This window comes from Pelophylax lessonae, assembly GCF_965119305.1.
Source record: "Pelophylax lessonae genome assembly, chromosome: 3".
NCBI classification, from domain to species: domain Eukaryota; kingdom Metazoa; phylum Chordata; class Amphibia; order Anura; family Ranidae; genus Pelophylax; species Pelophylax lessonae.
In genome coordinates, this window is record NC_138770.1 from 109,446,126 (window position 1) to 109,468,537 (window position 22,412).

The 22,412-nt window shown below is 45.6% G+C and overlaps 1 protein-coding gene across 1 annotated transcript in view; it reads right to left on the reverse strand.

Moving 5' to 3' along the window:
• Positions 1–22,412, reverse strand: part of SUPT3H (SPT3 homolog, SAGA and STAGA complex component) — an 883,959-nt gene that overhangs the window by 758,601 nt on the left and 102,946 nt on the right. The window lies entirely within an intron of this gene.

Here is a 22,412-nt window from a genome sequence, read left to right on the forward strand (position 1 = left end):
AGACAAATTAGTGCCCCATCATTAGTGTCAGTGGAAGAAATAGTACCCCATTGTTAGAGTCAGTGGGAAGAATTATGCCCCATCATTGGTGTCAATACAAAAAATAATAGGTCATTGCTGTTGCAAGCAGAAGGAATGGTGCCTTACTGTATCAGTGGGAGAAATAGTAACCCAAGAAACAGATAAAGTCAAGCAAAGCACTGGTCTGGAGACCACTGATCTAGAAAACAAAACCTTGGCTCCTCTTTTGGCTGAATTCACACTATAAGGGCTCATTCACACCACTGTAATGAGTCTCATTACAGTGGTGTGAATGAGTTTTTTTCTACGGCAAGTCAAAAATCCAATCTTTTCTTTCGTTTATTGACGGACACAGCACTTCATCTTCTTGACCGTAGGGACGTCCCAAAGCAGTGTCAAACATGAGGGGTAGGAACAGCAGAACAAAACAACTTCCCCAAGGCTGAACCTAGCCAACCAGGTAACTTAGAGCTCAAATGTCAACAACTGGAGCTCATCGTAAAAAAAAAAACCCTCAAAGAGGACAAGTCCTCTAAACAGCAGCCTGCAAAAAACTTTGCAGCCAAAGAAAGCACCCGCAGATGACAACGCATCCACTTTATAAAATTTAGTGAATGTGTGTACAGATGACCAGATGGCCGCCTTGCAAACCTGTATCACTGACACCTGGCGACGGAAGGCTCAGGAGGCATTAAGCGCCCGAGTAGTGTGCGCCTTGATAGGGAAAGGAGGAACCTGACCCTTAATAGAATAAGCCTGAACCACAGTCTGTCTGATCCATCTGGAAATGGTCACAGCAGAGGTAGCCAGCCCTTGCGAGGTCCATCCATTAGGGCAAATAGTGAGTCTGACTTCCAAAAAGACTCTGTAGCTGCCAGATACACTTATTATTGCCTGAACCACACCCAAGGAGTGCAAAGCAACTTCCTTAGGATGCTTAGGCTTGGGACACAGGGAGGGCAACACACAGGTCTTCATTCAGATGAAAATCAGCGACGACCTGTGGAAGGAACAACAGACATGGACAAAGAACCACCTTAACCCTGTAAACCACTAGGTAAGGTGGACAAGAAAGCGTCTCCAGTTCAAACACCCTGTGGGCAGAAGTATTGGCCATGAAAAAGAGCCTTGCTCCATTTAACCAGAAACTCCTTTTGCAGGGATCTCGTGTGGAATTTTCAGGCCCAGCACTCGCATGCAAGTCCAAAGAGACGACCGTCTGCTAGATAGAAGAAGCCAAATTGCCTCCTGCAACTTTTGAAGTTTCTCCAGAGGAAGAAACACTCTGGCTGAGGACGAATCCAGAGTCAGGCCCAGTTAGTCCAGGCTTGTGGACGGAACCAGAGCAGATGTCTTTAGATTCAGAATCCAACCGAACTCCCTCAGCGATTGCAGAGTAATCTCCAAGTTATCCAACAAGGCAGTCAAAGACTCTGCCCATAAGAGCAGATCATCCAGGTACCCCAGTACCACGGTCCCCCACTGATGCAATAATGCTAGATCCGGGACCAATGCTTTTGTGAAGACCCGTGGAGCAGAGGCGAGACCAAAGGGTTACGCCACAATTTGATAATGCTCCTCACCCACGGCAAAGCAAAGGAAGTGCTGATGGGTGACACATATTAGGAGGCATCCTTGATGTCGATGGAGGCGAGAAAATCCCCCTGATGTAAGGACACCAACACTGTGCGAATGGACTCCATTTGGAACAGTCTGTAACCGCACAAAGCAGTTTAGTGCCCTGAGGTCCAGTATTGGACACACCTTGCCCTCCTTCCTGAGGACTTTAAACGGGTTTGAATGAAAACCTAAAAAACGTTCCAACTTTTGAACCAGAAAAATCCCCCCTTGAAGCAATAAGTCTTGCACCGCGGCTTAGATATCCTTTAAGCGACCTAAGGACAGGCACAGGTTGGAAGGGAAGAACCTTTCCGAAGGATATGATTGAAACTCGATCTTGTAGCTGGAGCAAATGACTTTGTGGACCCACTTGTCCTGGATCAGGGAGGTCTACAGATCCGGAAAGCAGGGAAGACATCCCCCCACCCCAGACACGAGTGAGGGCACCCATTCATGCAGAGGAATGATTGTAAGCAGGACTGGCAGAACCCGCTCGTTGTTTGCCCGACCAAGACTTCTTGGAACCCCAAGCGGAGGCCCGAAAGGACGTGGACCCCTTGTCTTAAGACCCTGAGGGACAAAAAGGCCGCTTGTGTAGCGAAAAGAAAGGTCCCCATCTGTGACGGGACTCCTTACCCTTGGAAGCCTGAGGAAGAAGAGTACTCTTTCCCCCCTGTGAGGTCTTTGATGATATCATGACAAACGACAGGTTGCAAAAGATAGTATTACAAACCGCAAAACATTCTTCAAATATATTAATAGTAAAAAGGCTAGGTCTGAGCATGTAGGCCCTTTACAAAATAATCAGGAGTGGGTGACTGGGGACAAGGAGAAGGCAAATTTATAAAATACTTTCTTCAGCTCTGTATATACAAAGGAGCATGGGGGAGCTCATGACCATAATGAGGATGGTATTGACACAGCCCCAAATGATCCACAATGGCTCAAAAGTGATATGGTGCAGAAATATTTAGGCAGAATAAGGGTGGATAAAGCGCCTGGACCAGATGGCATCCACCCACGCATACTAAAAGAATTGAGAACTGTAATTTCAAAGCCTTTATTTCTCATTTTTAGGGACTCATTAAGGACTGGAATAGTACCACTGGATTGGCGTAGGGCCAATGTGGTGCCTATATTTAAAAAGGGATCAAAGTCTTTGCCAAGTAACTACAGACCTGTTAGTTTAACTTCTATAGTCGGGAAGATACTGGAGAGTTTAACAAAAGACCACATAGATGAGTTCTTGCTGGAAAAAACTGAATTTTTGTAAAATCCTCCGACAGTCGCCGCCCCCTTCCAAGTCCTCACCAATGGGTATTGACCTTTGCTCCGTAGGAGTAGCTAGGCAACAAGAATAGTTAATACAAAAGCTTTTAGCATAGACACACCCCTAGGGGCTGTCCCCTCAGTCAATACCTCCCTGCACCAGCATTCCCAACTCAGTTTGGTATCATAGCAGTAAGAGTACACAAAAACCCCAAAAGAGGGGCGGGGGCGGCGACTGTCAGAGGACTCAGAGAAAGGAATTTTACAGTAAGATTTTACAAAAATTCCGTTTTCTCTTACGTCCTCCGACAGTCGCCGCCCCCTTCCAAGTCCTCACCAATGGGACATCCCAAAGCAGTGTAGACATGAGGGGTGGGAGACGCAACCGTAGAAAGGCAACGCAGTACCCACAGAGAAAGGAACCTTACCACAGTAAGAGAACCAACTGGGCAACAGGAAAACGTGCTCAACAGGAGCAACAACCCAGGAAAACAAGTAACCCAGGGGTAAAACACCCCAATAACCAAGGGCCCACAAAAAACAAGGGTCCCTAAGAAACTGCCGCACTGAGAACTTTACGGCCAAAGGAGGCATCAGCCGATGCCTGAACATCCACCCTATAGAATTTTGAGAAGGTGTGAACGGACGACCAAGTCGCCGCCTTACACACCTGGGCCACAGAAGCCTGATGGCGGTAAGCCCAAGACGTAGTCAAAGACCTGGCAGAGTGCGACCTCACAGGGAAGGGAGGGACCTTCCCCTTCAAGGCATAGGCTTGTTCAATGATCTGTCTGATCCATTTGGCGATGGTCGCAGCAGACGCAGCCATGCCCTTCCGAGGTCCCTCAGGAAGGACAAAGAGGGGATCCGACTTGCGAAAAGATTTAGTGGACGACAGGTAAACCCTGATCGCCCGGACAACATCCAAGGAATGTAAGGCAACCTCCTTCGGATGCTTAGGCTTCGCGCATAGCGAAGGCAAGACAATGTCTTCATTCAGGTGAAATTCCGAAATCCTTTTCCGAAGAAAAGATGGGTTAGGCCGCAGGACCACCTTATCCTTGTGGACCACCAGGTAGGGAGAGGTGCAGGACAAAGCCGCCAGCTCCGACACCCTGCGAGCCGAAGTGATCGCCACCAAGAAGGCAACCTTCTTGGATAACAGAGACAACGAGATCTCCCTGATCTTTTCAAAGGGAGCCTGTTGCAACATGGATAGAACCAAGTTCAAGTCCCATGTAGGTAAAGGTTCCCTCCTAGGAGGGGCCAAATGTCGCACCCCCTGAACAAAGGTGCTAACCAATTAATTAGACGCCACAGGGCGTTGAAAGAGAACGGCCAGCGCAGAAATCTGACCCTTAATCGTGGCCAACGCCAAACGCTGGTCCACTCCCGTTTGAAGGAAAGCCAACACTCTCGACACCGAGTATGAGCGAAGGGAATACCCCCTGGACTCACACCAGGCAAAATACGCTTTCCAAGTACGGTAGTAAATCTTCCCCGAAGAGGCTTTTCTAGCCCTGATCAAAGTGGGAATGACCTCAGGGGAGAGACCCCTATCCTTCAGGACCTGGCTTTCAACAGCCAGGCCGTTAAAGCCAGCGACTGTAAAGCAGGATGGAATATCAGCCCTTGAGACAGGAGGTCTTCTCGAAGCGGCAGACGCCACGGAGCGTCGACCGCCAAATTTACGAGGTCTGCGTACCAAGACCGGCGAGGCCAGTCCGGTGCCACCAGAATCACCGTGTGCGGTTCCGAGGCTAACCTGCGAAGAAGCCTGGACAGCAGTTGAATCAGTGGAAAGGCATACATCAGACGATACTGATGCCAGGGCGCCACCAACGCGTCTGAGGCGTCTGCCCGAGGATCGCGCGTCCTTGCCACGAACCTTTCCACCTTGTTGTTCAGACGAGACGCGAACAGGTCCACATCCGGGGAACCCCACTTCGCGCACAACATCTGGAAGACATCCGGGTGAAGGGACCATTCTCCCTGGTCCAGGGTCTGGCGACTCAGATAATCTGCCTGTCAGTTCTCCACCCCCGGTATGTGAACCGCCGTTATCGCCGGGACGTGCGTCTCGGCCCAAGACAGAATGTCGGCTACTTCCGAGCCGCTCGGGCACTCCTGGTGCCCCCTTGGTGGTTGATGTAGGCCACCGCGGTGGCATTGTCCGACTGAACCCGAACTGGACTGCCCCGAAGCCGGTCCGTCCATCTCAGCAGGCAAAGCTTTATCGCCCTCAATTCCAGAATGTTGATCGGAAGGGAGGACTCCTCCCCCGACCAAGTTCCCTGGGCGGACAGAACGCCCAGAACACCACCCCAGCCCGACAGGCTGGCATCCGTGGTGAGCACCGTCCATGATAATGGACGAAAAGACTTGCCCCCCGACACCGCCGGGGACTGGAGCCACCACCACAGAAGATCCCTTCTGGTGCTGTGGCTCAACGAGATCCGCAGATCCAGGGATAGCGGCCGCCCGTCCCAAGAATCTCCGCTTGGAGACCCCGCGTGTGAAACTGGGCAAAGGGGATCGCCTCGAAAGACGAGACCATTAAACCTAGACATCTCATGCATGTCCGGAGAGACGAGTGCCGGTTGTCCCTGAGGGACCTGACCTCGTCCAGAAGAGTCCGAAGCTTGTCCTCCGGCAGGAAGACCTTCGCTTGGACAGAGTCCAGAATCATGCCCAGGTAGGGGAGACGAACCGAAGGACATAGAGTCGACTTCGGAACGTTTATAGTCCAACCGAACTCCTGCAGTGTCCGCATCGTGGTGGACAGGTCGGTCACCAGGCTATGACTGGCGTTTGACCTTATCAGGATATCGTCCAGATACCCCAAGACAGCAATGCCCTGTGCTCGCAACAGGGCCAGAACCGGCGCCAGCACTTTGGTAAAAACCCGCGGAGCCGAAGCGAGACCGAAAGGTAACGCCACAAATTGGTAGTGATCCTCCGCAATGGCGAATCGAAGGTACCTCTGGTGACCCTCGAAAATGGGGATGTGTAGGTACGCATCCTTCAGATCGATGGAGGCCATGAATTCCCCCGGACTCAGGACAGCCACCACTGAGCGCAGGGATTCCATGCGAACCCGCACAAAGCGGTTCAGAGCTTTCAAGTCCAGAATCGGACGCACCTTGCCCTCCTTTCTGGGCACAGTGAACAGATTGGAGTAAAACCCCCGAAACCTGTCCTGATGGAGGCACCGGGACCACCACCCCCTGGGCCCGCAGGTCCCGCACCGCCAGGTGCAGATCCCGCAAGCGCTCCGGAGACAGCTGAAGATTTGAGGGAAAAAATCTGCCCGCAGGCCGAGAGAAAAATTCGATCTTGTAACCAGATCGAACGATTTCCTGAACCCATCTGTCCCGAAAGCGGGCCAGCCAAGGTTGTTGGAAACCGCGCAGACGTCCCCCCACCCCAGAAACGGGTGAGGGCGCCCCTTCAGGCGGAAGTGGTATGGGAAGATGAACCGGACTGGCCGGACTTCTGCTTCCCCGCCCACGGCTTCTTCTGGGAGCCTTTGCCCTTGAACTGCGACCAAAAGGCACGAAAGGACCCCTGAGAGGGCCTAGATGAGGAATTCCGCTTTCCACGGAAAGGCTTATCCTTGTAAGACTGGGGCAGGAGAGTACTCTTGCCCCCCGTAACCCCTTTTATCAGGGTATCCAAAGCCTCGCCAAAAAGGCGAGACCCCGCGTAGGGAAAATCCGCCAGCGTCTTGCGAGAAGATTGGTCGACCGACCAATTCTTCAGCCAAATCAGACGACGATTCAGAATCGCCACGCTGGACAGGCGCGCAGCCAAGGAAGCTAAATTCAAGTCCGCATCGCACAAGTACATGACACCCTGATGGATCTGGTCCACCATAGCCAACGTGGTAGGTGAAGCGGAATCAGCTGCCAAGGTGCGCCTGAGCATCTTGGTCCAATCAGCAACAGCCTGTGACGCCATAATGGAAGCAAAAATAGGCTTCAGCATAGAACCAGCCACCATATAGGCATGACGGGCAAGAGACTCTATTCTCCTGTCCGTAGGGTCCCGGAAAACCAGGGTATCCTCAAAAGGCACCGCAGTAGCTTTGTTCAAAACGGCTACCGCGTGATCCATCGGAGGCGCCACACACCAACGCTCGTCGGTGGCAGGCGCAAACGGATAAAGCAGTTTAAACTTATTTGGCACAGTAAAGGGCTTCTTTAAATTGCGCCACTGTTCATTAACCGTATGGTGAAATTCAGCAGGGCAGGGAAAAACCTGCGCTGATTTGCGAGTCCTCTGTGTTCCAAAGGAAGACACCCTAGCAGGAGGAGTAGGCTCATCCTCTGGGTGCAAGGTGTCCTTTATGGAAGCAATCAGCTCATTCATGAGTGCAAGCTCTTCAGGCGAGCCAGGGGGAGAAACATCAACCCCCTCCACCTCAGACCCCACAAGGTCCAAAGATGAGCGGGACCCTGAGAAGGGTACGCCAGCCACATCGCCCTCTGAATCAGAGGAAATGGATAAACTGGCCCTTTTTGCGGATCGTTCAGCCAACAGCATCTGCACCTGAGACACTAAAGATGCCACTACAGTGGTCAGATCGGCCCCCTCGGGGGGTGCAGCAGCCCCCTGGTCCCCCACCAGGGCGGGGGAAAACTTGCTATCCTGAGAATCCATGCCCCAGTACAGAAAAGTATAAAGGTGCTGGCCCTTTAATACCACGGCGAGCGCAGCCCACCGCACTTTGCTGTATGCACTGACCCCGCAGGGATAGACAATACCGAGCAAGGAATGACAGGACAAGAAGGTAAAAACCTGGAGAGAGCACACCAGACTGCTGCCACCGATCGCTGTTCCCAGAGAAAGAGGAAGTGATGCAATGCTGGCTGACTGATATAGCCTATTGAAGGCTCCAGCAAAATGGCCGCTCAGCTGGGGAAGAAGGCTACAATTAAATGGCGCCGCCATGTGCATGGATGAGTACCGCCCGCCAAAATGGCGGCGAATGGCGCCAAAACACGGCGCTGCATGGGGACAGGGCCGGTCACAGTATTCAGGCAAATAAAATGGCGGATCGCCGCAGCGACCGCCGCACACACACGTCTGCACACAAACTGCCCCCAGAGCATAATAAACAGCAGAGCAGGATGGCCCCCCTCGCAGCCCACAGGCAGTGCAGCCACACAGGGATCTGACAGGGAGCCCGCAGTTACACAGACATGGAGGGTAATACACAGCCACAGACTGACACCCATACAGAAGGTCCCCACACAGAAGGTGCTTACCGTACCAGATGGCGTGGGGAGCTGTCTCCAGCGACAAACCGCTATCAGGGCAGACAGGGAGTGCCGCAGCCAGGACGCTTGTGGACCGCAGTCATGGCGTCCAGTGAGGTAGCCACCTCACAGGCAGCATCCCTGCAGCGAACAGGGATGGGTCATTCAATGTGCCAGGGTAAAACCTAAGCTGAACGCTCGATGGCAGGCCGGGGATCCATCTGGCTCTCAGCCCTGGGATCCAGGGCGACCAGTCCGAGACCCAGCTCCGCATGATGATTCTTCATCAGAAGATCCCTAAACTAAGGCTGACAAAATAACAGCTAGCAAGGAAAAGAGAAAAAATACTGAAATAAAATCAAATAAAGGGTAGAAGGCTGAGACTGAGCCCCAGCACAGGAAAGCCAGCTACTCCTAAGCTAGGCAAGATCAAACTGAGTTGGGAATGCTGGTGCAGGGAGGTATTGACTGAGGGGACAGCCCCTAGGGGTGTGTCTATGCTAAAAGCTCTTGTATTAACAATTCTTGTTGCCTAGCTACTCCTACGGAGCAAAGGTCAATACCCATTGGTGAGGACTTGGAAGGGGGCGGCGACTGTCGGAGGACGTAAGAGAAAAAATATTTTAAAGCAACAGACAGCATGGATTCATGAAAGACAGAAATTGTCAAACAAACCTGATTTATTTTTATGAGGCAAGTAAAACCTTGGACAGAGCGGTGGCTGTGGACGTAGTAAACTTGGATTTTGCAAAAGCGTTTGACACAGTTCCCCACACTCGGCTAATGTGTAAGGTAAAGTCTACAGGCTTGGAAAGATAGAATTCAGACAGTAGTGGTTAATGATTCTTACTCTGAATGGTCCAAGGTTATCAGTGGTGTACCCCAAAGTTCAGTGTTGGGACCCTTACTTTTTAATACCTTTATAAATTATATAGGGTCTGGGGTTAAAAGTACCATTTCAATCGTTGCAGATGAGACCAAGCTTTGCAGTGGAATAACTTATTTTCAGGAGGTCTCCAAATTACAAGCTGACCTCAATGCACTGTTTCATTGGGCAACTATGTGGCAAATGAGGTTTAATGTTGATGAATGTAAAGTTATGCACTTGGGGGCTAAGAATAGCGGAGAAGAATCTGGGTGTTCTGGTAGATCTTAAACTTGATAATAGCATGCAATGCCAAGCTGCGCTTTCCAAAGCAAGCAAAGTCCTTTCTTGTATTAACAGAGGCATGGACTCCAGAGAGAGAGATATAATTTTGCCCCTGTACAAATCATAAGTAAGACCTCACCTGAAATATGCAGTTCAGTTTTGGGCACCAGTTCTTAAAAAGGATATCGGGGGAACTGGAGAAAGTGCAGAGAAGGGCAACCAAACTGAAAAGAGGCGTTAAGGAGCTCAGCTATGAGAAAAGATTAGAGGAACTGAACTTATTCTCTCTTGAGAAGAGGAGATTAAGGGGGGAAAATGATCAACATGTATAAATACATAGGGGGTCCATATACTGAACTTGGCATTGAGTTATTCAATTTAAGGTCAACACAGAGGACAATGGGGCACGCTTTACGTCTAGAGGAAAACAGATTGTCTCCAAATACGGAAAGGTTTCTTCACCGTAAGAGCTGTGAAAATGTGGAATAGACTCTCTTCAGAGGTGGTTCTGGCTAGCTCACTAGATTGCTTTAAAAAAGGCCTGGATTCTTTCCTGGGTGTACAGAATATAAATGCGTACTAATATTTATAAGTAAAGTTGATCCAGGGAATATCTGATTGCCTTTCGGGGGGATCAGAAAGGAATTTTTTTCCCCTGCTGTAGCAAATTGGATCATGCTTTGTTGGGGTTTTTTCGCCTTCCTCTAGAACAACTGCGGGTATAGGATTGTGTATATGGGATTGTATGGTTGGGTTTTCTTTACTGGTTTTTTTTTTTTATTGGTTGGGCCAGATGGATTTGTGTCTTTTTTCAACCCGACTATGTAACTATATCCAAGGAAGCTCCAAACAGGTGATCCCCCACAAATGGAAGATCAGACAAGACCTTTTTAGAAGCCTGGTCTGCAGAACAGCATTTCAGCCAGATAATGCACCGGAGGACCACTGCTGAGACAGACAGTCTAGAAATCAGGGGTGCAGCATCCAAAGAGGTGTCACAGACAAACTGTAGCCCTCACAATGGCAGTGGGGAGCAGTTTCTCCTTTAGGTCCCGGCATCGCATTTTAGCCCATTTAGTCAATGCTTGTGACACTAGGGCAATAGTAAATATCAGCCTAGGTGCCGACCCAGCCACAGTGAACATATGGCGGGTCAAGGCCTCCGACCACCTATCAGCCTGGTCTGAGAAGACCAGGAAGTCTTCAACCAGAATTATAGTGGCTTTATTTAACTTGGAAACCAGGGAGTCCACTACAGGAAGTACTGTCCATTTTTTAAGGAGGGACTCCTCGTAAGGGTACCGCATTGCAAAATGCTTAGGGATTGCAAGGGTGCATTTTTGGCACCCCCACTGTTTTGAGACACTATTGTCACAGTAGGCGGGAAAGGGGAACACCCTCTCCGCTTTTGAGGACCTGTGGGTGCCAAAAGGTGACACGCGCCCCTGATGCTGCGTTAGTGGCATCTTCCATATGCAAAGTTTCCCGCACCAATACAATCAGTGCATCTACTGGCGCCTTTTCATGTTTGGCAAGAGGACGAGAGAAATCATCTTCACTATCCGAGTAGGCAGAGTGCGTGGACGCAGCCCCCGAAGGGTAACTTGCATCTGAAGCAGCCGAATCAGACTCTGTATCTGAGGAGACAGAAGCAGCCCATTTGCCCAGGATCAAAATCTACTTTGGACACCAAGGACTCCAGGACCATCGTCCGTGCAGACAGTTGGGCCCCGGAGGGCCCCGCAGCTTCAGAGGGAGGAGGGGGTGGGTGGCGAAACATGCTCCATGGACTCCATGAATATAGAGCAGGAACCCACAAAAAAGTGTAAAACACTGCAAAGGGACACCCCACCGCGCTATGGTACTACAAAGCCCAGCATTACTGCTGCAATAGGAGGAAGAGGGGGAACGAAGCCCCACAAAAGGCACTCACCACCACCGGTCAGGTGCTCACAGCCCGAGTATCTACACACCATGCGGCGATCAGGAAGAGTAATATCGCCGTATAAGCACTAGAGGCCGACCGCTGAATCACTGCCCATCTGACTCCAAAAACATGGCCGCCGCTATTTGCAACGGGAAACCATAGGAAAATGGCCACCGACGCTACACAAACATGGCCGCCAATCTGTAGCGCATAAGACTACAAGAAAATGGTGGCCCTGCGTGGCTCCCGGAGGCCCCAGGGGGGACCCCGGAGCACTAAAAAACCCCAACAAAAAGGGGGCCCACACCAGGCCCATCTCCCCCATCGAGTAACGATCAGGTCGCTGGCGATGTGCTCCTCCCTCCACCCCCACGTAACCTTAAAAGGTATGTCCGCCCCGGGAGGGGTGGGGTGGTCAGATGGGGGCACAGGCTGGAATAGACCACCAAGACGGTGGGGGGCACAAACTGGGAGGGTGGGGAGCCCAGGGGTCCGACCATACCAAGAAGGGGCACACGTCCACCACAAAACCCAATAGGGGTAGAGGGGGGAGACAGCTTCTTAACACACCAGGAACAGGGTGGGCACCGCTCTGGACAGTATACCGCTCCATCGTAATGTGGGTGCTGTCAGCCAGGAATAAACACTGCGACTCAGGCCAAAGCCAGTTCGTATGCATCCCCATGAGAAGTTTAACTCACAGGCCAGCCCCAGTCCAGTGGGGCTAGGTCGTGGACAACCTAGCGCGAAGCTGCGGTCTGTACATGCACGCTGGCCTGACTGGAGGGACCCTAAGGATCTAGATTATCCAGTGTGTCACCCAGTCTGGCACTTGATTGTAGATTCTCACAGGAACAAAATAATAAAAAGGGGAAAACAATTCCATTTAAATAGAGAAGAAATTTCCAGGACCAGAGATCCCAGCAAGGAACTAGGTCATACTCCTGACTAGGCAAAAAAAAAAAAAAAAAAAAACTGAAGACCTATAGCAGGAAGTGGGAGTATACCCCCAGGGATTGCCCCATAGGTGTGCTCAAGATTTTTTCCCTGCCTAGTGTTCTACTCCTGTAGGGGGCAGTATAACCCTACGGTAAAGAAGATGAAGTGCTGTGTCCGTCAATGAACGACAGAGAATTTTTTTTTTCTTCATTTGAATTGAATTCAGTGGCATGGTGTTTTCAAGGAAAAAAATTGGCATGCAATACTCCCCTCCACCCTGGCACTGTCCCCCAAAGACTCACAGTTCGCCAATCCAGCACCAGCCCCCCACTGACACGCACCCTGGGGGAGCTTCATTAAATCAGTCAGGGCTCACAGTATACACAAATAAATGCCCAACCCTACCAAGGGAAAGATCAAGCAAAGATCACGTTATGTCAGTAGGCACCTTGAAATCCGACTGCAGGCTATTCTTACCCACTTAGATGCAATATAATCTAATCAATTTTTGAAGAGATTTTTCTTTATTTCCTGTGTTCACACCACTTGCAGTGTGTGTTCTTTGTGTTTTTCCCGGCATCACACAGCAACACAGCCATATGCAGATGCATGTGGGTGCCATTAATTGTTAATGGCACCCCAAATGCATCTGGAAAACTCACATTTCCGACCAGCAAAATGCATGCTAAGGCTACATTACCATGTGGTTTGGTGGGGTGCAATTTAAAAAGTCGAGCTCGCCCAACTTTGTGTGTTCCAGCACATTTGGCATCCCATTGGGCTGGTGAAACATTGAAAAATGCGCATATTGTGGTGTGAACTTGCCCACTGTCAGGCAGGGAGAATTTTCCTAGATGGGACAAAGAGCAAATACAAAACGCAACACAGGTTCTAATACTTCCCAAGTCAACTAAAAGAAGAAGAAAAAAAAGTAAAGATGTCTGTGTCATTTGGGGAGACTTCCCTTAACTTTTAGTTCTAACACCCAGTAAGTATAAGTTCAAACTGGTTTGCACACCTTCGCGCGCAGTTTTGCGCGTTCCCTTAAGTTTCTGGCAGGCTATTTATCTCAGTGGGCTGCCAAACGCCCAGGAGCAAGCAAAAAGTACAATTTTTAAAATTGCTTGTCTGCCAGATGCGTTAACAGTTGACGGCACCTGTGATGGCAGAGTATTTCAGAGATGCAGGTTTCCCACACTGCAAGTAGAATTGACAGGTCCTATAGGAAAATGTTCCTAACAAGGACACTAACAGCAACCAAAACACAACAGAGGTTGGAGCCCTTCTAAGTCTTTTGAACACTTCAAAATAAAAGGCTGAAGCTGGACAGGATCTAAATCATACTAAAAAGGTCCTACCCAACTGTTTCTAGCTGTAGTACCCATTTTCTTTTCTTTTTTTCTTTTTTAAAATAACACCAATTTTTTCCTTTTTTGTTTGTATTAATTTTTAAACCCAGGTAGAGGATGTACCTGAAAATGTCTAGTTTTCTGTGTTTTTTTCTTCTCTGAACTGTTAACTCAAGCACATCTTCCATAGCTGCAAGAATGGATTGACTGTCTGTAATTCTACCTTAATTTGACCTCCCTGCCTCCCCTCATGTCAGTGACTATGTCCACATCTGTCCGATACTAAATCGTCATTTAGCTTCATTGCTAATTTTTCAAAGGTAACTTTAAAAGGAAACCTTTAATCAGTAGGAGGTTTAGTAAGCTAATCCTAAACCCTTGCAGCAAGAAGCTTAATGTGCCTGCTGTTTTGACTCCCATAACCCTGATTGGTCATTTTAAGATGACCATACACTAATAGAGTATTATACACAAATTTTAATTTCTGGAATATTTGTTAAATGTTCTAATGGTTAGTAGGATCAAATCGAAGTTTTCTTTTTAACACAATGAAGAGAAAAATTGAAGGAACAGGTTGGAAAACTTGTCTTGAATAAGAACTTCTAACAATGCATATGTTTTTTGTTGTGTAAAATCCAGTCAATTTAAAATCGACAGTTAAACCTAAATACAATTTTGAAGAACTTTTGAATGAAATGCGTCAAGCCTCTTTTGGCAATATCCAATGTACTAAGAAAAGTTTTACAAGTGTATGAGCAGCTTTAGGGCCTCAACAAAAATCTTGTAGACCCTACACCAAAATGCAAGCTGTGTTTATGCCCCCCCCCCTTTTTTGGGGGGTTTTAGCCTTGGGGGTGGGGAGTTGGGTGACTAGCTTCTCAGGCACTGGATTGAAGGAGGCAGGCCGGAGTTCCTTGTTTGCCCAATACTGAAAGTAATGGGATTTTCTTTTGCTGTAGGGCAAAATGGGACTGCAGTGAAGGTAATACATATTTTAGGGATTCTCCTGCAAAGTTTGAAGGTTAAACCAAGTACCAAGTACAAAGTAGCAGGTCTGAACGAAAAAAAAAAAATTGACTGCTCAGGAGAAGCCGCTGTACTAGCTATGCAATGTTAGTATAGCAATCTCCCCTGCTGTGTGTTCCGACAGGTGGACAGAGACTCCCCACCATAGCACTCTGATCAGAGCTCTCAGCCATTGGTTGAGAGCACTGATTAGGAGCAGATCGGCAGACTTTGTTCGGTGATAACAATTTGACCGAAGACGGGCTTTAGTTTCCTAACCCTGTAGTAGGGCTGAACGATAGTCAATATGATATCGACTATCGTTCTGTGGCCGTAGGCGATATTCATATCGCCGAGGTCACGATATTTGCATAGGCAGGGGGGAGGGACTCGGAGGAGGACAGGAGGACTCGCAGACTTCCGTGTTAGGCGTGTTAGGTCGGAGGAGAACTCACACATCCAATCCACTGCAGGCTGCAGCCCGCCCCACACGTTCAGTGAGTCTCACTCTCCGCCCTAGTTTTTTCAATGGCACATTCAGGCAACCAATCACGCCGTGAGCAGCTGCACAGCTAACCAATCACGCGTGCCTGCACACCTGATTGGTTCGCTGTGCCGCTACTCACAGCGTGATTGGTTGCCTGAATGTGCCATTGAGAAAACTAGGGCGGAGAGTGAGACTCACTGAACGTGTGGGGCGGGCTGCAGCCTGCACGAGACGAGTGAGTAATGTAATGTATGGCATGCGGCTGTGCTCCTTTCTAATCCACCGCTCCAGCCTCCTACCACCACTGCCAGTAGCAGTATATATGTGAAATACAATAAATAATCTATATTGACATGGTGTGTATAAAAAAAGGGAAAAGTAGATGTATGTATGTATATGTAGAGGAAAATAAATTATTAATAATTCAGAGGTGATTTATATATTTATATATTAATAATTTATTTTCCTCTACATATACATACATAAATCTACTTTTCCCTTTTTTTATATACACCATGTCAATATAGGTTATTTATTGTATTTCACATATATACTGGCAGCACCAATCACTTCCTCTTCCTTTTTATAATCTATTATATAACCCCTTCCAGGGTTATATTCTGAAGTGGGCTGCAGCCAACCTCCTTTATATTTCTCCATATAAAGGACGGGTCCCACAATATCGCAATATATATCGTTGGAAAAAAAATATCGCAATATATTTTTTTCCAATATCGTGCAGGCCTACCCTGTAGTGAAAATTTCTATATTATAAAATAAAATACAGTTGATTTTTGCACTATGTTTAGCTTCAAATCCCAAACAGGGAACTACTTGCTTGGAGTTTGCATGTACTCCCTGTGCTTATGTGGGTTTCCCAGGAGTACTCTGGTTTCCCTTCCCCACAAAGACATGTTGCTAGATTAAATGACTCCGGTCTAAAGTGGTCCTAGTGTACGTATGTAAACTATTTTTTTTTTCCTTCTATTGGTTGAAATGGATGGTCTTTTTTGAACCAGACTAACTATGTAACTAAATATGTATGTAGGGACCTTAGATTGTAAATGCATAATATATGTGAAAGCGCTGCATAAATTGTTGGCGCTATATAAATACCTGAAATAAATAAGTCTGCATGTATAAAACACAATTTTATTCATATGAAGGTGTACAGGGAGTGACTTCCGAGCGTTCACTCTCCCTCTCAAAATTATATATATATATATATATATACATATATACACACACATACACACACACATATATATATATATACATATATATATATTATATATATATATATACACACATACATACACACACACATATATATATATATATATATATATATATATATAAACTTTGATAAATAGTGTCCCTTTAAATGTTACAAGTTGCCCTGCTACCGTTACTTTTCTAACAAGGCTGCATTTATCTGTGATGCCATGGTATACTCACAGGTCATTGCTAACCCAGGCCTACAAATGCAGAACACATCACAGGAACAGCACGTAGCAGAAGTGCTGATTCAGAGAAAAGAAAGCCGGTTCACCAGGTGTACAGACACACAACTTTAGAAACTTTGCTTAGGCAAGAACAGAGGTCTGCCCAGTGTGGGTGACTTAGACAGACATGATTTCAACTCTGCAAAAGGAATCTCCATGCTTGCACTTCTCTGACAGCCAATTACACAAACCAAGCTAAGCAGTTAGCAACCAGACTTCAAGATGAAAGGTTAAAAACAAATATATATTGTACAATGAGTTACAGATTCTCACATTCTGGTACGGAAGGAGCAAAAGAAAAACACAAAAACCAAACTCCAGAAAATCCAAAACAGACTTTTGGGTTTGCAATAGGCTCAAAACGATGTGGATTATTATAAATCATTACTCTTGCTCGGGAATATTATGCAGCACTAGTGCCAGCTTAATTTGCTCTCCTACAGACAATAATAAACTCAGAAAAAACTAACAGAAATAAGAATGGCATAAGGACTATGACTCGAACAGTGCATTGTACAACATTAGCTCTGTGCTCCATATGCTTTTAGCTGTACAGGAGTTTGAGCTCAAGCTGAATTTGTACTCTCTCCAAATCCTCATGAGTCAGAAAAATTAAAAAGCTATATCCTTCTGGATGCCAGGAAAGGCCTTACCACGATCCTTTTGTCAAAATAAAAAAAAAAAAAGGGAGAGAGAAAGCCACAGTGGAAGGCTGTCCCACTTTGAGAGCTCCTCTGATGTCATCAGCCCACATGATTCTGCCTCTCCAGTAACGTTGCTTGCAGAAAAAAGGAGTTTTAAAAGCTTTTGCTTTTTTGGATTGTGTGAATGCTTCATTCGCCTCACAAACAACCACAGAACCACAAGTGCGGTGCAAACTTTCTCCAGGAGGACAGCACGGAGCCTCTGGTTTTTAAATGGTTAATCTCCGCAGGTCACTACCAGTCTTCAAAACCATCATTGTCAGTAAGTACTCTTAAACCACATTCTATGCAGTAATAATAGTCTACCATTCTTCCTTACTGGGTCATGTATGGGGGGTTAGGGTTAATGTCTCTTGCCTGAATTAGAAAAGTCTCTCACATATCTTATAGCATAAATGCACTGTAACTATTACAATCTAAAATACAGAATAGCAATAAGGTTCCACTATCCTGTATGACTAATCTGCTATATTTGCAGTTTGAGGCTTCAAAAGGAGATTTTACTGCTGGGACATACAAAGGAAAAAAAAAAGAAAAAACACTGAGCCCGAAAGACGCCAAAACCAGAAAAATCGCAGCGGACGGGTATGGCGTCAAACAGCCTTTTCAGCTCCGTGACACCGTGTCAGCAAAACTTCTTCTGGGGTAAGTGCCTAATCTGACCAATCATGACCTGCATTGGTGTACAGAATCCTAAGCAACAGGTTACATGTCAATGATAGGCGGGTTTAAAGGGCCAAACACAGTGGGCCACAGGTTACTCTCGTTCTATCATTTCACAGGACACAAACACAATTTACAATTACTGTAGCACATACACAAAACTTTCAATCATCTCATACATCCTGCAGCACAGAGATTAATAATATATTTTTTTAAAAACACACCTACCTGAAATAGGAATAATGTTAGAGAATCAGAGACATTCAGGCTCGACAAGAACTGCACTAAAAGATGTGTGCCAGGTGAAGTACCTGGAAAGGTATTTAAATACTCTGAGGGCAAAGTTATATACAGAGCACAGTCTATTAAGTCACCTAATCATTTCAACAAGCAGCTCACTTTAAATTCCCGTCCTACTTCCAGGCACCCCACTGTTTAAAGGAAATTAGGAAAAATAGGACTTAACCGCAGCGGCCCTAAAACACATCACTATATTTGATGCACTGTTAGCTGAGCTGCTATTTGGCAAGACCACTTCTATGCTCAGCCTCACACAGCTTATAGGTAAAACCTGTAACTGCAGATATAGCGCAGCGTTACCTACTGCGAAACTATAAAAACACAGACTTAAATTCACCTATCTCCAGAATGCAAAGCAGAAACATGCCCAGAAAAGGTGCCAATGTTGCCCAACCAGTAGCTAATACTGCAGTCGGTTCACACTAAATAAACCTTGATTTAGCAAAGATGCCAATAAAAACACAGAATAATAAAACAGAAGCACAAATCACCTAGTTCATTTCAATACACAATATACAAATACACTAATGCAGACTAAAAAAAACAATTCTAGAAAAAAAAAATTAAAAAATGTGCATTTGCACTTGGTAAAACATCACAAAAAATAAATGCATGTAGGGACAACAGCGCAGAAATTCTGCAGATTTTAGTCCATTATTAATGAACACCACCGCGCCGCTTGTGAAGCAGCATGCATCCAGGATATTCGTATTCAATAAACTGTTGAGAGACACTATTAAACTATTCATAAAATCTGTGACAGGTTGCTAGAATAAACTGATGTCCCTTTAAATAGTGCCCAACATAGAGTTAACGTGGTAACGTCTCATACAGTGAGCAACTTCTGCATCACTGTGGCAATGACAAAATAATGAATTCTTCTTTATGACAGTACTGGAAACACAGCTGAACTACAACGTTGTGTTCATTCTAGCTGAATCATCTTTTGACAGGGGCTGTGGGCATTATTAGCTGGTGATCACTTACAATATTTTCTGAATCCTGTCCATGAAGAAAAAGGCTTGCACTGGCATTCAGAATCACTAGCTCTCCCTTCTCTTCCTTCTTAACGAAAAGAAGCTAAAAGGATAATTGAACTAAATACAAATAAAAACATTGATCCCAGCAGTGCCTTCAGAGAGTAATACCTGGCGGCAGGGATACTACTTAGCCCTCCTACTACTGCTTTTCAATTGGCTGCCTGGAAGCACATTTGAATACAGACTTCCACAAGCATGGCTAGCAGAGTGCTATTACGCTGCGGAGCATGAGGAATGCTTAACACTGCTGACACACAGATGTTCCATTGTCGTCCCTTAATTCTCTATTATTCCTAATGGGTTTCATTTGAGGAGAAGGATGCGGATTCAAGATTGCAGTCACAATTTTCAGGAGTAGAAGTTGCTTCTGATGCTGAAAGAATCAGCAGTGGCAAAAGGCAGCTATGTTGTTTTAAAAAAAAAAAAAAAAAAACTGAAAAAGATTTTTATGAATGAAGCGGTCCTTTTTTTAAAAGAAAAAGAGGAAAGAAATTGTATTAATGAATTGCTGCAGAGAGTGTAGCCAGACCACAATATCCCTCTGTTTACAAGAGGAAACACAGTTTACATGTATAGAGATATTTGTTTTCTCTCGTTTCTCGTCAACTTCCAGAAGAGATTAAGGGAAATTCAGCTGGCTAGAGAGAACTTAACATATCGGACCGTCGGATTAATTCACCTTCTTCGGGGGTCACAGAGCAGTAACATTGATATACAAAAGAAAGAATAGAGATTTCCTAGGGGAAGTTGAGTTTTTAACTCATTCAAAGTAATGGCCATGCTTTGGCCTTTTGCAGGCTAAAAAAAAAAAAAAGTTAACAGATTTTTCCATTAATATGTGTATACTTCTTCTTGAGTGCATACGATTTATGATACAGGACTGTGGTCTTTTTACTGTTGTGTATGGTGAATTACCAAAATCACTTGGTTTTCAGTTTGAGCTAGTTTTGTAAATGCGTCCCCATGTGTCGTCACTGCTGAAACTTTATATACTATGCATGCATTCACGACCTACACGATTATGTAGTGAATGCTTGCTTAACAGCATTCTGTCTTGAACGCAAAGATTGCTTTGAGGATTCAAATCAGGCCACTTGTGAGATGAAAGTATAACTTTCCCGGTCTGACCTGTGTATATTTTTCCTGTCTGTCAGCCTTTTAAACCTGAGCCTATAGTTTGTTTTCATTGTAGCAATTGGACTAATTGTTGGGCCTACTTCTGAAAAGGAGATTGTATCTGATGGATCTGTCTTTTCCACTAAGCATGTTTGTCTGCAGCCACAGTTTATATTGAAGCTGCTCTCTTCAGCTGGGCCTAGTTCAGACTACACCGAGAAACAGACTTGTATTTTGCTCATTTTATATATGAAGATATAGCATACAACTAGACAGAAAAGAAAGCCCGTATCAAATCCAGGAAATTCAAAGTCGGCAAAGGATTAAAAATGGCATGGGAAGAGGTCGTCAAAAGGATCAGTTAATAGCAATATCAGATACCGCTATTTAAAGACATTCGCTGTTCAATTAGAACTCATAAATGCATATTAAAATCATTCAAAATTTGAATTAGAACCCATTCCCATTTCTGCATGTTAAATGAACATCGTTTAATATATGGTAAAGTTAATTTTTCCTTTATGCTTTTAAGCATGCTTTTTAGAACCTTTTAGCATTATTTATTTTTCCCCAAGAAAATGCAGGACCAAAACAGTTCCAAGAAGTGGTACAGTCCAACCACCCCGACACTCGGTAGTCTTCCTTATATGTACAATACTTCAGACCCACAACAAATCTGAATAAAAACACTTTTTTAAATCCATAACAAAAACTATTCTAGACTTGTAAAAGCAAGCCTAGTTTTCTTTTTTTTTTTTAATTGATTTATTCAGTGTTTGTCGAAAAATATTGCAAATGTATTGGGTTTTTTTTTAAAGCGTTTAATATGAAGATTGTGTATGAACTTTCCATAGAAAGAAGGGACGGGGGGTTCGTCAGACTGGATTTACACTGTTCCATGTGCATGTGATGTATCCCCCACACATAGATGTAAATAGGCCCATATCCTGCAGTGCATAGATATAAACCAGTACCAAAAGGACAGAATGGTGTTTCTACCTGACATACATTTTCATGCAGCAAAACGCATGTGTTTAAAACAAACAATTGTAAATGGGCCCTCAGTATTTTGTATAAAATACCTACATTATAATTTAAGGGAGAGGAGTTTTTTCAAAAAACTACAAAACTGGGCCTTTAGCAAATGTTCTAGACGGAAACGGAAACATGAGAAAGATGTGGATTACTACAATGGCACAGATCTTCTCATACTTTTATCTGCATGTGCTCATTCAACTGCCCCAGAAGTGCTAAAGTATGAACAGGTCCTTAAAGTGTAGATATAGTAAAATTCTAAGGCTAAACCTACACTCACCCCCATTCTAAGCCTATTCTATCTACTTTGTATAAGAGAAGATGACTATACTTACCTATTCTGAAGCAGCTTCAGTCCGGTCACAAAACCAGCTTCCAGTGCCGGTTTAGGGTAGAAGAGAGACAGCAGAGAATGGCTGCCCCATAGTAAACCTATGGGTGATGTCAATGTCCAGGATCTGCAGCCGTTGCTGCTGCCTCTCCTTTACATTGAAGCCGGCGTCAGGACCCGATCATGAGGCCAGACCAGAGTGGCTTCAAATTAGGTAAATATAGCCATTTTTTCATTTACAGGGTAGATATAATAGTCTTAGAAGGGGGTGGGAGTAGATTTAGCCTTAGTTAGAATTTGACTGGAATCCCACTTTAATATAAACTGAATTTGCTGCATGTGAACATTTTCAGTAACTAGTTCAAAATCTCTAAATTGTATATGTGAAAAATGGCAAATGCTAATACCTAGAGTGTCCAGTATTGCCAAAGTATTAGTGACCATATACGACAGCAGTGATGTTGTGCCAGTTTTCATTAAATCCAAGGCATAGTTGGTACAAAGCAAACAATTTGTGTAAAGGTTTAAAAAATGTGTCTGAAAAAAGAGCGGAAGCTTACCATCCATTCATTACTAGGTGGCCCTATTAAGCTAAATTATCACCAGGGTTCTGCAGATTTTTAGGAAGGAGCTGAAGGTGATTTTAAAAGTATGTTGTTATAACAACGGCTTTCCTTTTTCTATAATGAT